General features: G+C 40.3%; 1 protein-coding gene across 4 annotated transcripts in view; it reads right to left on the bottom strand.

Annotated features, from left to right (window-relative positions):
* LOC138931910 (fibroblast growth factor receptor homolog 1) overlaps window positions 1-16,036 on the bottom strand; it is a 44,947-nt gene extending 28,911 nt beyond the window's left edge. Inside the window, exons 1-2 of one of the 4 annotated variants that reach the window (XM_070293173.1) lie at window positions 14,996-16,033; window positions 3,886-4,099 (exon numbers count right to left, since the gene is read on the bottom strand). The gene's annotated coding sequence lies outside the window, so the exon portion shown is untranslated. Of the gene's footprint in view, window positions 1-3,885; window positions 4,100-14,995 lie in introns of all 4 variants that reach the window. The other 3 variants (XM_070293176.1, XM_070293175.1, XM_070293172.1) reach the window with 3 other exon arrangements.
* Window positions 16,037-17,859: the final 1,823 nt, after the last annotated feature.

The raw sequence follows: 17,859 nt of genomic DNA, 5'->3' as shown, positions 1-17,859 counted from the left end.
AAAATTCTCCGCTCGTTGTCAACTTTTTTTTTTTTTTTTTTACAAAAATCATTTTTACCCAACCGAGGTGCGAATTAATTTAAAATTTTGACGCGCTTCGCGAACGAGGACAGAGTTGCGACGAGTTGCCTTTTTTCGTAACGAGGTTATATTTATGTCGCGCGATTCGTCTTATAGTGTCGGACCGATTGTACCGATTGCGTGTCGTATTGGGACCATCGTGGTGTGATGTGCAACGAAAACTGGTTTCTTTCTCTCTCTCTCTCTCTCTCTCTCTCTCTGAATGAGTAAATACGGACGCGTTGCACACGAGTGCCTCTCTTCTCGGTGGCGGAATGCTGGCGGCACGTCGAGATAAGCGTACACGCGCGCGAGCAGACGAATTCGGTAGGTAGTTGTGTTGCGAGATGTAACGAGACGCGGTGCTCTGGCGATTAAATGCGGAGATTAAGTCGCGAGGTAAATTCAACTCAATCGCGCCGAACAAACACTGCCCTTATCGTGGACGTCGCTCTGCGAAAGCGACGAAGTTAAACCGCGCGAGATTAATCATCTGGAAATGTTGAAAATTTAATATTCATAGGATGATTTATAGAAACGACCTGGAGAAATTTACATTACGTTCCCCGTTACAACGCGATGCGCGCGCGTGCATCGTTTGCGCGATAATTAAGAATTTTTCCAACCGTCATTAATATATAGACGCTATACGATGTCGATGATGTACCATCACCGCGGTTAACAATCGCCCAAGGCAATTATCGTTGCCGCGTTTATACTATATTACGTCACACCTGCAGACGCGGCTGCTCGAGGGATCCGCTTGGCAGCGGCGTAAAAATGCGACTAACATGGTTACGTTTCCCCTGTATCCATTAGCATATCCGATTCGCAATCCCCGCTCGTGGAACGAGATAATTAGAAAAGATTGCGCGTTCGTCTCGCACGCGGGGTCGGACAACACTTGGAGCGAGCGCGCGAGGATGTCGATTTTTCTGTTTAATTTCCGCGCCCTCGTTTCCCCTTTCGCATATAAAGCTTGCGATTTCTGTTCGATGAATATCACCCGATCGTAAAAAAGCGATCTATTATCGCGTAATGCTACGCGATCGACGCGTCCTTGACGACGAAGAAATCCGATCGTTGACGCAAGTTGTTGGGATTATCATGAAATATCTTTCAAGCGATAACGATAAATTTCTAAAATGATTGATATCGGAATTTCGAGAAAGCGAGAGTTTCGAAACGAGACGTTTATACCATCGATGGTTTGCGTTGGCGAATAATAGTCTCTCGCACATGCCACAGAAGGGAAGGAACGTTAACGCGCTCGTGACACCATCCAGACCCTCCTCTCTCGAGCCGGGTTCATCGCCGATAAAATCTCACGCTACTAAGCCGCGGAGATCCTCGTTTAAAAAGAAAAATCTAATAGTCTCGCGCACCGTTATTCGATGGCCGATCGAGATTAGGGATAGAAGGCACGATCTTCGAAGCAGAACGATCTCATTATTTCGTGGCAACTATTTCCACCGGGGCAATCATTACGCCCCGTAATGATGATTAATGGACACCGGGGGTTACGCGCTTTATCGTATTTAGGAAACGTTGTATACGAAGGGAGACGTTTCTACCCGACGTTGTTTCTAGCCGTGGCAAATCGCGAATCCTTCTTACGTCGCATAAATTAATACTTTAATCGCTCCGTGATTAACGCGATTCGTTTCGTACGAAATTATAAAATCGTAGCGCTCTCGATGCGTAACGTAACTAAAAGTAATCGCGTGAGCACTTTCTTTTTTTTCTTTTTTTTTCGATTATATATAGAGATAAACTTACAATTTCTACTGACCTAGGACTTGGCGGTAGCTCGTGTAAAGATACATTTGCGTAATAAAGTTTCAAAAATAAAACGAAATGGGGAAGAAGGCTAAGGAACCAGCATAGAAAATCAAGTGCGAATTTAGTTTATTACGATATAAAATCTAGCGAACGTTTCGATCCATTTTTGGATCATCTTCAGTGCAAAAAAAAAAATATATATATACTGGGTGGCCCATCTTAATACATCCAGTCGAATATCTCAAAAACCAAGCCCGGAAGAGAAAAATGTTTCAAACAAACGTTGTGTGGCTTCAAGGGGGCCATAAGATGGTGACAATGATTTGACTTTGGAAAATCATTTGAAGGTCATGTGAAGGTCAACTTTAAAATCTTAAATGGAAACCCCCATTTTTTATTTAATATTCTTATAGCTGACATCGAGAGCTTTCCAAAACACTATAATAAACTATTTTTTTATTCAGTACTTTTTGAGTTATTTTATATTTTAATCTGACATCTTTTGATATAAAAAATTAAATATCTCATAAAATATTCAGTTTTCGATAATCTTACCGTAATACTTTTATGTACAGAATAATGAGACAAATCAATTAGCGCAAAAAAAAACAAATAATTGTTTAAAAAAATACATCGTAAATAATTTTTTTAAAAACTATTATTTTTTTATACTAATTGATTTGTATCATTATTCTGTACATAAAAGTATTACGGTAAGATTATCAAAAACTAACTCTTTTATGAGATATTTAATTTTTTATATCAAAAGATGCCAGATTAAAATATAAAATAACTCAAAAAGTACTGAATAAAAAAATAGTTTATTATAGTGTTTTGGAAAGCTCTCGAGGCAAGCTACAAGAATACTAAATAAAAAATGGGGGTTTCCATTTAAGATTTTAAAGTTGACCTTCACGTGACCTTCAAATGACTCTTCAAGGTCAAACCAATCGTACCATCTTATGGCCCCCTCGAAACCAAACAACTTTTGTCTGAAACATTTTTCTCTTCCGGGCTTGGTTTTTGAGATATTTGACTGGATGGATTAAAATGGGCCACCCAGTATTTATATATTAAAAGATAATACACCCGTTAAAATTGTTATTACTGACCACAGATTACAATTTGATCATGAGTTTAAGTGAAACGATGTTAAAATATTGGATACTGAACCGTATTATAATAAACGTTTGATATCTGAAATGGTTTTTATAAAGACAAAATAATAGTTTAAATCTACAAACTGATACGGATTGCCTGCATGAGACGTATGTCAATACGATAGACACGCTCCCGAAATTATAACCTTCGGTTCCTATATTTACATACAATACTCTAGACACTTCACAGACATTATATTCATGTGTTTTCGGTTTGCTCTTTAAATCTATCATTACCGTTCGCACTCGTACATATTGAGCATGTGATTTACGTTTTTTGATCATTTGTGATATGTAACAAGCGATATCCGGTGACAATGAGGAATAGGAATCCATCTCTTTGTGAGTTCTTTAATTGTTCTTTGTAGGTTATGTCTCTAATAATTTTGTAATTATTCAGATATGCATGTTCTCTGCCATGGCATACGTCCATACGTTAAAGAAATGGTCGTCTTTACTGACGGAGGCTCATGCTGCCCCATTTACTTCTTTATTACGAACATTGAAGTACACAGCCTACAGATGACATGTATAATTTAATTTTAAACTTGACTTCGACATGCTCTGCATTTGTACCGCACAACTTTATAGCGTTCATTGTATTAATTGATATGTAAACAATTTTAACGGGTGTATTATCTTTATATATATATATATATATATATTTTTTTTTTTTGCGCTGAAGAGGATCCAAAAATGGATCGAAACGTTCGCTAGATTTTATATCGTAATAAACTAAATTCGCACTTGATTTTCTGTGTTGGTTCCTTAGCCTTTTTCCCCATTTCGTTTTAACATTACTGGAACCTTTACACATATATTTCTTTTTCAAAAATAAATATTCTAAAATATGAAAAAAAGAAAAATACGGAAAACCACTCACACATGCCGAGCTCACGCATGCCTTATTCTTATTGTTACTTCAAATTCCCCGTCGCCCCCTGCACCCTTCTCGATGCGTTTCTGGGAAGACGTCGGACCCTTTTGTTTACCGACCATAAACGTCGCATTGCTGTAACGTAATTGGCGGAACAAGCGCAATGAGGTCTAGAGATTGACGAGTCTCTTTCTTTTCTTCGAGGTTCTCGTGGTCGTCGCTGCAATAAAACTTTGGCCACATAATACTTTGTTGTGCCTATATATCTATAAGAATTATTTTTTTTAAATTAATTTGTTTAAACATTTCCATAAACGTATTAATTGATTGATATTTCCATAAATCAGTTATATAAAAATTAATATAATTAATTATAGGTGTACAACATTGCTTCCGCCGTTTTTTTCCCGAAATTCGAGGCTTTATTGTAAAAAACTGGTTATACATTTATGATTCAAAGTATTGTCCACTCCCAATGATCGTACCAATTCTTTTTGACTTTGACTCGAGTCTTCATTAAGTAATGCCTCCAATTCTGCATCTTCGAAAACCTTCTCTCTTCACCACCGCTATGCCGGTCTTCGACGTGAAAATCACCGTTCTTGAAGCGTTCAAACCACTCACGACACGTTCTTTCACTAATAGCGGCTTCACCATAAGTATTTGAGAGCATTCGATGAGCCTCAGCCGCAGATTTCTTCATATTGAAGCAGAAAATTAAAACCTCCCGCAAATAACGAGAATTTGGCTCGTAAACTGACATTTTCAATCGAGAATAACTTTATGATGTAGACACAATAAGTATGTAGACAGACTAATGTTTCTATGGGGTTATGTTGACAGATGCTCAAGTTTATCGCATGACATCTATGATCTATTTATTTCGACCACTACTTACCGCTAAAGCCATCTATAGGAAAACGGCGGAAGCAAAGTTGTACACTTAATATATAAATTTATATCAGATATATATATATATATATATATATTACATCACTTTAACGATTCATTTTGAACATATTTTTGTTCGTCTATCTTTCCATCTTAGCTTTCAGCTACTCAGTCTTTTTACGCTTACACTTAATCCTAAATGCTACCTAGCTCTTTTTCACGCTGCCACTTAAGGCTTAAAGAAAACGGGACGTGGGACCGGAGAGCCGTCCGCTCTCTTAATCGCGACGCTCCGCAGCCGCGAGCGGCTGGTATTATTATGTGGTCAACCTATTAGGGACTCGCATTATCAGCCCCCGGTGAGTAGGTGCGTAAGCTTTGCCTGCCTTCCACCCCGCCATGCTGGCAAAGGTTCCACGATTTATCGCGCATCCGCGAGTGAATGTTCTTTAAATAGCGCTGCCACAATAGATTTTACGACGTGCGTGCGTTCGTTAAGCGAACGACGAGCGACGAGGAGAGATTCTCCTTTCGAACCTCAATTATCCCTTTCCCGAACGTGCGATTTAACGACGTATAAATTGTAGACGCGTATTATAAAATTGATTGTATCGCGAAATACCGGAGGCAAGACGCAAGCTCTAATCCCTCGTAGGAATTTTCTTCCATCGCGGAGTAATTCGATTTCGCAGGGATTACGATTGCGGTCGCGCGCGCGCGACACATGTTTCGCGCGCGGTCGTTTGGCGTGTTTGCGGTGGGGTTTGGTTTGGGTTGGTATATTCAGTCTATGTAATGACGAGAGGAAAGGAGGTGTACAAATAAGTTTCCGCCGTTTGACAAAAGTTGGCGCCACCATTTATGGTTAAAATTGTCAGATGTAAAACGTCCTTATCGTAAGATTGGACATTAATCAATAACATAACCTTAAAATATTAGTGATTTTTTATCAGTATAATATATTCTTTTGTGTGCAAAAATGTCGAGTTTTGAGCCGAATAAGCGTCATTTGCGGGAACTTTTGATTTACTTCTTCAATTTGAAGAAATCTGCAGCTGAGGCGTATCGATTGCTTGTAGAAGCATATGGTGAGGTTGCCTTAAGTGAGAGAAGTTGTCGCGAGTGGTTTCAAAAGTTTAAGAACGGTGAATTTGACATCGAAGACAAAGAACGTAGCGGAAGACCGAAAGTGTATGAAGACGCGGAATTGGAAGCATTATTGGATCAAGATTCGTGCCAAACGCAAGAAGAACTCGCACTTACATTGGGAGTGACTCAAAACATTAAGTTCCGTTCTTTCACAATAAATGCCCAATTTTTGATAAAAAACGGCGGAAACTTATTTGTACACCTAATATTAAGGGGCGAGAACACAGGAGGAAGGAGGAAGGAAAGAACGAAGACGGCGCGAGCCATCGTCGAATCGTCACCGCGCGGCACGCGTCTCGCACGCAGCCGGTGCGTTGCGGCTCGACAGAATCCACCTGTCGATGAAAGAAGGAAGAGGGAGAAAAAAAAGTATCGCTCTCCCTCTCTCCCTTTTTCCATTCGTCCATCGTTGATACGTTCGCTCAACCACCGAGCGCGCTCCGATGTTATAACCGCGTGTTGAACAAATAACCTGTTACGTCGTAACGGCTTCTTCGCCCCGTGTATAATTCTCGTCTCGTTACGACGGGCGTCCTTGTACGCTCCTTTCGTCTCCTCGTACTCGTTCTCTTTATCGACGAAAGAAGGAGAAGAGCGGCGGCCGAATGCGCGACCACCGAACAACTACTTGTCGACAACCGGAAACGGCGTGATTCATCTTTATCTCATCATCCTCGGCTATATCCGCTCGCGATTTCGTGCGCGCGGAACGATAATTATTTTTCTATCGTTATGCGATCTCTCCTTCTCGTGAAGCAAAGTAATTTAATCCTTATTTATTCTCTGGCGTTCGAAAAAAATAATTAATTTCATTAATACATGTATTAATAAGCGCATCCGGTTAGATTCGTATGTATTTATAGTAAAGTTTCCTAAACTCCGTCTCTCTTTTTATAGCGTCCATTAAAACGGCGTGATTCTTCGAGTATAAAATGTAATCGGCGCGATTCTGGACTCCGGCGAGCGTGAGATTCATTAATTTCATGTGTCGGTATGTTCTTTTTTGCGATATATTATCTAATAAACCGCAAATAAAGTCGTCATTCTCGTTTTGTCTCGCACGAAACATTATGTACGGCGAGCACGTATGTATTATATGGCAATTAGCGAATTCAGATTCCATCCGATAAATCATTAATGCGCTCGTGTCCAGCACGTTATACACGGCACAATCAGTCTCGTCTATACTATTTCTGTAAGTCATTTGGCTCCCGTAAATATTGACTTGCATGTAATTATGACGAGGCAAAATTTTATCTCGCCCGATACATACGCGTATATAAAAGCTGTTTTATCATCGCGCTTCTCCTCAGTTGCTTATTATCGCAAAATAAAAATGTACATCTTCCTGTTCATATCTACATCATCATTGCGCGGTCACGATTTATATAGAGAAATCTTTTTCTTTTGACATATACATTCTTCATTATTCTCTATTACAATAATTCGTAATTAAATATAATTCTGTAATGAGAGAATCTCGTCAAATTTATTCGAAACGTTTCTCAGCGATCGTCGATTATGCACAATCAATATATGTCAGTCAATTGAGATATTCTCGATGAGATTGCGAGAGATTGACCAATTTAGACGGATGGCCATCCGAGATGACGTATGCTCAACGTAAGCGTCGAACGCGATTAGAAAACGCGCGCGCGTGGGTCGAGAGTGGGAAACGTCAAACGGAATTACCGAAGACGGAAAAATGTTTGTGCGCAAACGCGGGACGATCGGACGGTTCTGCGGCTTTAAAAAGATTAGCGGCCGGTTAACCGCGAATTTACGCTTACTACTCCGACGATTCGATTTCGCGGCCGGTCCAAGTTTCACCGGAACGAACGCGATGGGAATAATATCGGTACCAGCCGCTTTTCGACAGATATTTCGACGCTAATCCCGTTGCCAGACGCGCTTATCGTTTGGAGAAAATTTTGGCTCGCCGCCTTAAAATCTAACTTTTAATACGCAATTGAAAAATTCATGTTTCCTTTTGTTGAAAAAATATGCCTGTTGGAATGTGATGTAAATATTCAACACATTAATGTGTTAAGTGAATTCAGATGTTAAATTATTACAATTGAAAAAAGGTATAAAAGTAATGTGCATATATTTTTAATTTTATTAACGATAGAATTCAGTTGCGTTAAAATTTACAGAAAAAAAAATGTTTATTTTATTCTATAATAGGAGTAAAAATGACTACAGATCGTCAATAACTTTTATCTTAATCTTGTCATCAAAAGTATCCTGATTTTACACAAAATTTATTTTAAACTAACATGAATTCATTGCATTTATTTCGCGTTAAAGCATTAACATAGTATTACATAGTGTCGTTTGACATATTCATATTATGTTAAATTAAAAATTTACGTGGACCCTGTTTTGGGACACGCAATACATATTAAATTGAAGCGAAATTTTTCAATTGTGTACCTCGAGCTGTCGGATGATAAATATTTATGAAAAAATTTTCAGTGCGCGGTATAATCTGTGTTAGATTGCCTCGACTAAATCTTTTGCTGATTAAAGAGGACAGAGTTTTAATGGACTCGCGTGCGCGATTTATCATCCGGAATCGTGATTTTGCGTGAGACGGCGGCGGCGGAGCTCGAACATGCGCTTCATTCACCTTAATAGACAGTTTTCGCGGTATACTTGGCATGTGTCCTCGCGTTTGATACGTGCGTCAGGCATGATTTACATTCATTGTACACGCGACCCTAACGTTTACCATATCCGCGATATTTTATTGCAAAAACTTCGTAATGTGCGAGCGTCCGACGCGTTCTTTAATCGGCGTGAAACGCGCGCGTGGGCAAGATTTTTCTTCTTAGAATCCCCCTCTCTCTCTCTCTCTCAAAGGCGGCGTGTCGCGTGTGCTCGCGCACTTTCGTCGAATATATAAATACGTGCGCGTATGTCTGACGGTTATTAATAAATTTCGCGGCAACCGCCAGTACACAGTGTCCGACGCATTAAAACGCAATATTTATACGCGTTGACGTAGGACGAACGCGCGCGGCGTGTAAAATGTTCCGTTTATCGTTTTCATATTCCCCAACCTTCGGATATGAAAAATTCAATGCCGAATGTATATTATTCAGAAAGAAAGGCAACGCGCGCGCGTCATTCGTGTCTTTTATACTTCTCATAATTCGACGATATAATGCTCAAGTATATATGTATATATATCTGTAGTAATAATCTATCGAGTTATCGAGAGAAGAGCTTTAAACGCGGATGTTTTATTTTCAAGACCCACACTCGCCGTTATTACAAAGTCGATGCACGTGCAAGGTGAGAAGATGGAATTACGTGCCACGTATCTACGGGCTTGAGATCCCTCGCTTCGAGCATCTTACTTACAACGGGACGATGGACAGCGTGGAAAGAAGATGTTCGTCCCCATACAGCACTAAAGCTTGCAACAACATTGCTGCAACATTGCAATATTGCATATTGTAGTTTAATGTTGTAGAAATATTGCAAAGACATTATTTTACAATATAACTTTAGCAATGTTACAGCAACATTCCGAAAATATTCCAAAAAAAGTATTCGATAATCGCTAGTTCATTTGTTTACCGCTATGCGGTGCATGTTGCGCTACCTATTCCGCATTTAATTATTAGTTTAAGTTGTATGATATAATCCCAACACAAGGGACTCAGAAATCGGACTAAGAATTCTTTTAATAGTTTCCATTCTTATATAAAATCAAAAATTTGATAATAATTTTCTAATATGCAAAAGATACTTCAGATTTTAATAAATAAATTTTGAGATTATATAAAGACAAGAGAGATGTGAAAAAACTCGTTGTATGCTCGTTGTAAATTCACCACATTCTTTTTGTATCCGGATATCTGAATATTTCGGATACAAAGAAATTGTGAATTTACGCAATTGCAAATTGAGTTTTTTCTTATTTCTCTTAGATATTCTTTGTCACTGAAGGAAATCGAATGTGTACTGAAAAATTTACATTTTATAATTTCGTTATTATTATAATACAGAAAAACTATATACACGCTAGATCCTGACTCTTATAGGCCTAATTTCTGATTATTTTTTTCATATGTTAAGGATATTATGTCGATAAATATACATAAAGCATTATTGCATATATATTATATTGCTACGTTGCTGCAATATTATATTGCAATATTTCTGTAGGCGGACATTTTATTGTTGCTGCAATATCATAACAATGTTGTAGCAACATTTCGCAATATTTCTGCAATATTGCAATCTTGCAGAAAAATGTTGCTGCAATGTTGTTGCAATCTTGCGGTGCTGTATGGCTTATTTCCGCGAACGATAAGTTCTTATTTGAATAGCATTATGTACCGGGTTTCTCTTTTATCGCGATTATCGAGCGATATGGCGGTGTGTTTTGTGCACCAAGAATGAACCGTGTAACTGGGTTTTAACGGGTATTATCGTTAATTCGATCGTGCGACACGATCGTTAATAGGATCGTGCGACACGGTCGTTAATAAGATATATCGCCGCATAAGAAACTGGCTAAAGAGGATGATCTCGTATTCGTCCCGTCGTTTTCCAATCCTTTATAAGGTTCGAAGGAAAGTTCTATAAATCTATAAATTCAAATTCTATAAATGAGCGATCTCGACTCGAAGTAAAAATTCATATTGCAAGATGTAACAAAATTCCTGAGTCGCGTTTAGATTCGACAACTTTAAACGAATTTATTATCGTGCGTACGCTTGGCGGAAAAAAAAAATGAATTTTGATTTTGAGAAAGAAAAGGAGTTTTACAATGGCAGTTTTTTTTTTACAACGAGCGGTTTTTTCAAACGATACTCGACTTTCTCAACTAAGGGTGGAAAGAGCGAGAGGGAAGATTTCGCGCTGAAACAGAGGGAGAGATGAGGAGGTTGTATTGCTAAGGAAGGAGAGAAACGTTCATTATTCTATTCCGGCGGAGCGAGGCCGGCAATCTGGTCTTATAAAATAAACCACTCTAGATCGCTCGCGGTCGACGCGATGTGTCAAATAAATCGTAGCTCGCTTCTTACAAGCTTACTTTCAGCTTTACTTCTACCTCCTACATCGATCGTCCATCCACCCGGTTCTCCCTTTCTCTCTCTAATAGTCCTCCGAATCTCTCATCTCGCTCGCTCGTCTCGCTTTCATGAAATAAATCCTTTGCTAGTACTTTGACGCGTTTCTACGCGGAAAGGGGAGGGAATTGAGAGAACGAAGGGGTCGAGAAAACTGCTACACAGTGCGCCGAACTGTACATACGAATCTTATTAATCGAGGATCTTCGCATCGCGAGAAAATACTAGTCACGACTGTAACTTTTGCGCATAAGTTACGCTTACTGTTGCTAAAAGGAAATAGAGATGAATGTATATAATTATGAGTATATATGTATTCTAAAGAAACACATTTAAATTAACACATATAAATTTGATTTAACAAAATCTTTTGACAGATTTTTTTAAAGGAATAAATTATCTTTATTTAAAAATTGAATTTTCTCTATGATTAATTATTTAAAATCGGTACTATTCGGCAAAGTGGATTCGTCGCGATCAAAATTTTTTTTTTTTTTTTTTTCGTCTCTGGAAGAGATGTTAATCAGCAATTTCGCAAGAGATAGCGTGGGTATTACCGGATGCGAGGCAAACTCATGCGTGCCACGCGATCGCGGACAATACAAACGGGGCAAAGAAACGCTCAATCTAGCGTGTATATTATGGTTTGCGCGGACCTGCTCGCTCGTTTTACTCGTGTAAACACCGGAAGCGAACACTGTTACTCGCTTTATGATTCGTTCGCGAGACAATCTATCTCTCTTTTCTCTCTCTCTCTCTCTCTCTCTTTCTTTCTCGCTATACTTTTGGTCCATCCAGCCCCGATGACTACCGGTTTGTAATTCCCGAAAAAGCGGACGCGCTAAAAGTCACGTTTTATTTTCGTGCCGAGGGGGAGAGAAGCATGGGGAAGCTTGTCAAATTCGCCTGCTCGCATCAGAGTTTTATTCTACGACGGCGCCAATACCGGGAGGGGATTAAGTACTCCGAAACACCATTATTCTCTATGAAATGTTTGGTGTGTCGTAGCTAAAAATGTGGCGCGGTAAATGATTACGGAGCTGCCAACGATTTACTCCGGACGATAATCTGATTCATCGTCGGGGGACCTCGACAGTCGCGCGCGTTTCTAGATCTCTCGCTCTTCTCTCTCTCTCTCTCTCTCTCTCTCTCTCTCTCTCTCTCTCTCTCTCTCTCTCTCTCTCTCTCTCTCTCTCTCTCTCTCTCTCTCTTTCTTTCTCTTTCTCTTTTTCTCTCTTTCTCGGTTGTTCATTGGCGCGCGCGCGCGCGTTCCCTTTCTCGATCTGGAATTTGGATTAAAGGAGCTCGAGACTCTCGCGACCGTCGAGACACGCGAGGGAAGAGATTAAGTAAAGCCGGAATAAATTACCTCTCCTCTCTCCCCCCTGCTAAATAAGCCGCCTGGTCTGGCCGGAGGATGTGCAGGGGGTGAACTTTGCTCGCGTCTCGCACGCGTATAAAGCTCGTCGAATTAATCGCTCGCTCGGTTCTTTAGCCTGTCTACTGAGTAAAGAGGCCCTACGCCTATTATTATTTATATTCAAAGTTGTGCCTGGATAATTTAACCTTCGGAAAGCGACGAAGACGGAGAAAGGTATATCTACCGTATCGCGCCAACATCTTTCTTCGCTCCAAATTAATTAGTCGATCAATTAACCGATTGCCTTGCCGCGCTTCCTAAATCATTATCTACGCGCTCTATAATTATCGATGGCGGCGAGAAGAAGCACTAAAGCGGATAATAAAACGAAAACGAGAGAAAGGACAGCCATTAAATCGTCGTTGTATCTTCAAGGTTAAGGTTCGAGCGAGGAGTTATTTAATTATTTAGTCAGGGGTTTTTATCAGGGTTGGGAAAGTTACTTTATAAAAGTAACTCGTTACCGTTACCGTTATTTTTTCCAAAAAGTAACTCGTTACCGTTACTCGTTACCAATTTTAAAAAGTAACTCGTTACCGTTACAGTTGCTAAAAAGTAACGAGTCGTTACAATTTCCGTTACTTTTTTACAATACAAACTAATAAATTATTTTGCATAAGAAAAACTTTTAAAAAATTGTAAGCAAGATTTCATTCAAGGTTTATTACAAAATAAATGATTAAATTTTATCGAAATTCTTTATTAATTTTTAATAAAATTTGTTGCTCCATAGTATCATCATTTAAATGCCCTCTTTGTGGTGTTAATACAGAGCCACCGATGCTAAACATTCTTTCTACAGATGCACTGCTTGGTAGAGCTGTATTATATTTAATAAAAAGTTTTTTAAGTTTTGGATAGTCGTTTAACATTTCTATATTACAATTATTTGATTTTAAAAACCGTTGCAATTCTTCTTGTTCAGATTCATTTTGCACCGTTTTGTGCTCAAAAATGAAAAAATCATCGTGATCGTCAGATTTTCCAGCTTTTGGAGAATTTTCAGTTGATCGGATTCCCAATAAATCCTCCAACTAATTTTCAGCACGTTTTCTTTTTTCTCCGGTTAACCAGTTTAACTTAAATTTTGAATGTAAACATGCTGCTATTATTAATTCTTTTGTTTCAAATATTGTAAGAAATCTAAAATCAAATATAGTAAATTAAGCGACATTGTTTGTTTTATTGAAATTAATACTTTTGAATCAATAGTTTAAAATAAAATAATATTTTTCAATTAAATCCTTATTTAAAATTAAATAACATTTGTATTAATTAAATTAATAAGTTACTTTTTATTTAAACCTTGCTGAATAGCTTCAACTAATGAATGGCAATCTATAAGGTCAGATTTATTGAGATTTTCTAATTTTCGTTGCAAGGTACTTAGAACTGGTAGTAAATGAGAGCTCTGCTTTTCCGAAAAGATAAAGCTCTTATTGGATATCGCGCGTCGCGTAATCGCACTGGTCTGCAAGAGCCATAAGTTGATCAATCACATTCAAGCATTTTTACAACATAATAAGAATGCTAATTGGTCGATTTGCTTACGGCTTTACGGTTAAGATAAAAATTTTATCACGCACAATAGCAAGAATAATATGTTAAATAAATGAAAAAATTTGAAAAAAGTAACGATAAAAGTAACTGTTAAATTCGTTATTCGTTACCGAAAAATGTAACGAAGTTACTTTTTCCGTTACAAATAAAATTTGTAACGCCATTACCGTTACAGTTACCGAAAAAAAGTAACTGTAACGGTAACGGCGTTACAAGTAACGCGTTACTTCCCAACCCTGGTTTTTATATATCTTGAGTTTATCGTTTATCTAAAATATACTTGATTTTCGTGATATCGAAAGAGAAAGAGAGAGAGAGAGAGAGAGAGAGGGCTCATATGTAATGGAAGTTTTCCATTACGCCGACATCGTCGTTTGGTTCGCTCGCGCCTGCATCGATCACACCCGGGGAAATAAATGGCACGAGTCTGCTTAATCGTCCAACGAGGCAATAGCAATTAAAATTGCATTCCCGAACTCCGTGTCCTCCAGCACTCGCGTGTACGCACGCGAGCAAAACCTATCGATAAATATCGCGCGCGTCATCGCTCCGTTCTCCAGCTACTTCCCGATGACGTCGATGATGAATTTTCATGCATTCCCGCGATAGCTACTAGCGTTTCGGCCCGTACGGTCCCGTAAATGCGTTCGCGTTGTGCGTTAAATCAATCGCATTTATTTAGTTTATAACGTAGATTTTTAAACATTAAAATGTTATTTAAATTATAAACATTAAAATGTTTTTCGGTATTGTAGATATTATCCCATTTGTCAGAGGGTATACAAAATGACTCTCGCTATCCGTTTCGAGAAAACGCGTTCACTAGAACGAATAAGGAACTTTGAATATTGAAATTTTGCGATAGATCGTGAGACTCGCGCCGCGTACGGATTCTCGCTCGTCGCGGGATTACATTACTCGTCCGATTCAAGTTTCGCCCACGTTGGTCCCGCGTCCCATATCTTTATCTACATACAAGTACGGGAGCAGTGTACTGCGTACTCACCGTATTGCGACGCTCGCGATCTCCTTTCCGAGAAAACCTTCTTGGACGGCGTCTCGATAAACTCCCCTCGTCCCCTTTGTCAGTTCCTGCCTTTGCGATGCTTCTGGCGCTTCTGGCTTTTCTCAACCCGCTCTCAGGAACCCAGGCTCTCTCTCTCTCTCTCTCTCTCTCTCTCTCTCTCTCTCTCTCTCTCTCTCTCTCTCTCTATCTATCTATCTATCTATCACTCACTCTGTCCAACACCGGCGTCGATCGCGGGTAACGTAGGACCGTGGATCGAGCAAGGATCGAGAACGAAGGAAAAAACGAGGGGGTGGTGAAGAAAAGCTACCGCTCGGAGTCACCGCCGAGACGAGATTCGCGTCGCGGAACGAACGGGGAGCTCCGTGATTCACTGTACACGCATTCCCGCTGTTATTTCAGGCCGACGACGGCGCGTCATCATAGATCCTCCCTCGCTCCTCTTTTCCACACGCGTTCCATCCCTCGTCTCTCTCCCCGAACGCTGACGCGTTCCCGTAACGATTTCTTCAAAATTCTCGTCGTCCACACTGTCCGCGTGTGCCGGTCCCCACTCTTTCTTGACGTTTCTCAAAATCCTATCACCGAACACGAAGGGTCCCCATCCATTCACTAGCACCGATCACCCTCGAAAGATTAACCGATTCCTTCTTCTTTTTTTTCTTCTTTTTTCTTCTTCTTTTTGCTTCTTCTTTTTTCTTCTTTTTTCTTCTTTTTTTTCTTCTTTTTTTTTCACTACAAGTATCGCGCTCAAGATTGCAGATGGATGGATCGATCGATCGATGGCGGGTCTTCGATGACAACAAATACTCGACAACAAGCGCTCGTCCTGTCGATCGGATTCGAAACGCGCGTCCGGCCGCTCGCGGTGCTCGATGAGCTCTGCGGGCTCCTCTCTATCTCGTCTGTGAGAGGCGCTGCGGCGTCGCGGCGACGACACTGACGGGACAGGCGTTACTCCGATAGGAGAGGATGTGCACGAGGAAAGCTCGGGGGCCAAGTGCCAGAAGAGCCGTTCGCTTGAAATAACCGCTCGTCCACGCTCGTTCCCTCCGCAACCCCTCGTAGGTTCTGTCGGTCTCTCTCCCTCTCTCATTTCGTCATCCCCACTCTCGACGGAGTGCCGCCGAGTGCTTCGATAGATCGCCGGCATCCCCCACTACTCCGAGACGCGGCATCTTCCTTCTCTAACCTTCCCTTTCTAACGCCGCGCGTTCCGCTCCCTCTTCTTCTCTTTCTCCATTTTCTCCTACTCGTCTCTTCGCCGTTTCGTCGCATTGTGCGTGCGCTGCTCGATACGCACATGTGTACGCCCGATGCAGTTTTCGCGCCATTCCGAGATGCGAAAGCCAAGACGAGAGTTCTCTCCGTTTCTCGTACGCTCGTGTATTGTTAAAATCGTAATTAATTTAGTTTTCATCTTTTTGAAATAAGCGGAAGATTCTGTCAGATATGTATGAGGGAAGAATAATTAATCTTCCGCGCGCGCGCGCGCGCACACACACACCCACGCAAAAACATCTCAAAGTATAGTCTGAAAATATTGAAAGAATGCATTTCACGGAAAGACACCCTTTCTCATTCCGTATCGAAACAATCGCGTGAATCGCCACTTTGCAGGTAATTTCGACGCTTCATGGCCGTCATTTCACTAGGCCGACCCCTATTTTTCTTTCGTCCCCTCGTGCCACTGTGTCCGGAACACACATTCGGGACATGTGTTGCCCGAACGTCGACCACCTTTTCGTTTCCCTCGGGACATCCAACGGCACCATGAACCTCGGATGGTAGAACAGCCGAGATTACCAACCTTCCCTCTCTCCCTCTGTGTCTCTTTCTCTCTTTCTCTATCTCTCCGTTTACGTGTCTCCCTTTTCCACCCCCTGGCGGTGTCTGTCTCCGCCCGTTATTTATAGAAAGCCACGATGACTCGCCTAATCGTAACGACCTCGCGGCACAGACTTCACGGATACCTATTATTATCCAGTCGAATTAATGAAACTCGCTCGTGGCAATCGTCAGCCGCGCTAATTTATATTTGCCGTGTGCGCAAAAGCGATTATCCCGTTCGCTTTTTATTTAACTCCTTTCGATATACCGGATCGCTGATATATTGTACTTTTGCGCGGTTCGCATACTTTCGTCCACGTTTCGCGCGTAACGTTTAATCGACGGTGTCGTTAACGGACTACGGCGACGCGCGTCGCGAGATAATTCGTCGCACCGGCATTGCTCGTTTATTCTCCCGTAATTTTCCCTCTTTCTCCCTAGAATGATTCATTGATTTATTTTTATAGTTCAATGCTAAGTGGTGGCGCGCGCGCGCCCGCAACACGGCGCATACCTAAAGATTTATCTAGGACACGCTGAAAGAGCAAGGGCGCCTTTGTCGCGTCACGTACCTTCTAAATATAAAATCTTTATAGTGCCCCGTAAAAGCGAGATCCCTCCCGACCCTTTCGGTTACAACGGAATCGCATCCACCCGCGCTCTGTGAATCTATTATCAGGGTTGGGAAAGTTACTTTATAAAAGTAACTCGTTACTCGTTACCAATTTTAAAAAGTAACTCGTTACCGTTACAGTTACTAAAAAGTAACGAGTCGTTACAATTTCCGTTACTTTTTTATAATACAACCTAATAAATTATTTTGCATAAGAAAAACTTTTAAAAAATTGTAAGCAAGATTTCATTCAAGGTTTATTACAAAATAAATGATTGAATTTTATCGAAATTCTTTATTAATTTTTAATAAAATTTGTTGCTCCATAGTATCATCATTTAAATACCTTCTTTGTGGTGTTAATACAGAGCCACCGATGCTAAACATTCTTTCTACAGAT

The sequence above is a fragment of the Polyergus mexicanus genome, unplaced genomic scaffold (assembly GCF_030449975.1).
Source record: "Polyergus mexicanus isolate NDT 795.1 unplaced genomic scaffold, iyPolMexi1.0 SCAF_3, whole genome shotgun sequence".
Lineage (NCBI taxonomy): Eukaryota > Metazoa > Arthropoda > Insecta > Hymenoptera > Formicidae > Polyergus > Polyergus mexicanus.
Note: the sequence above shows the minus strand (reverse complement) of the source record. Positions and strands in the feature narration are given on the sequence as shown.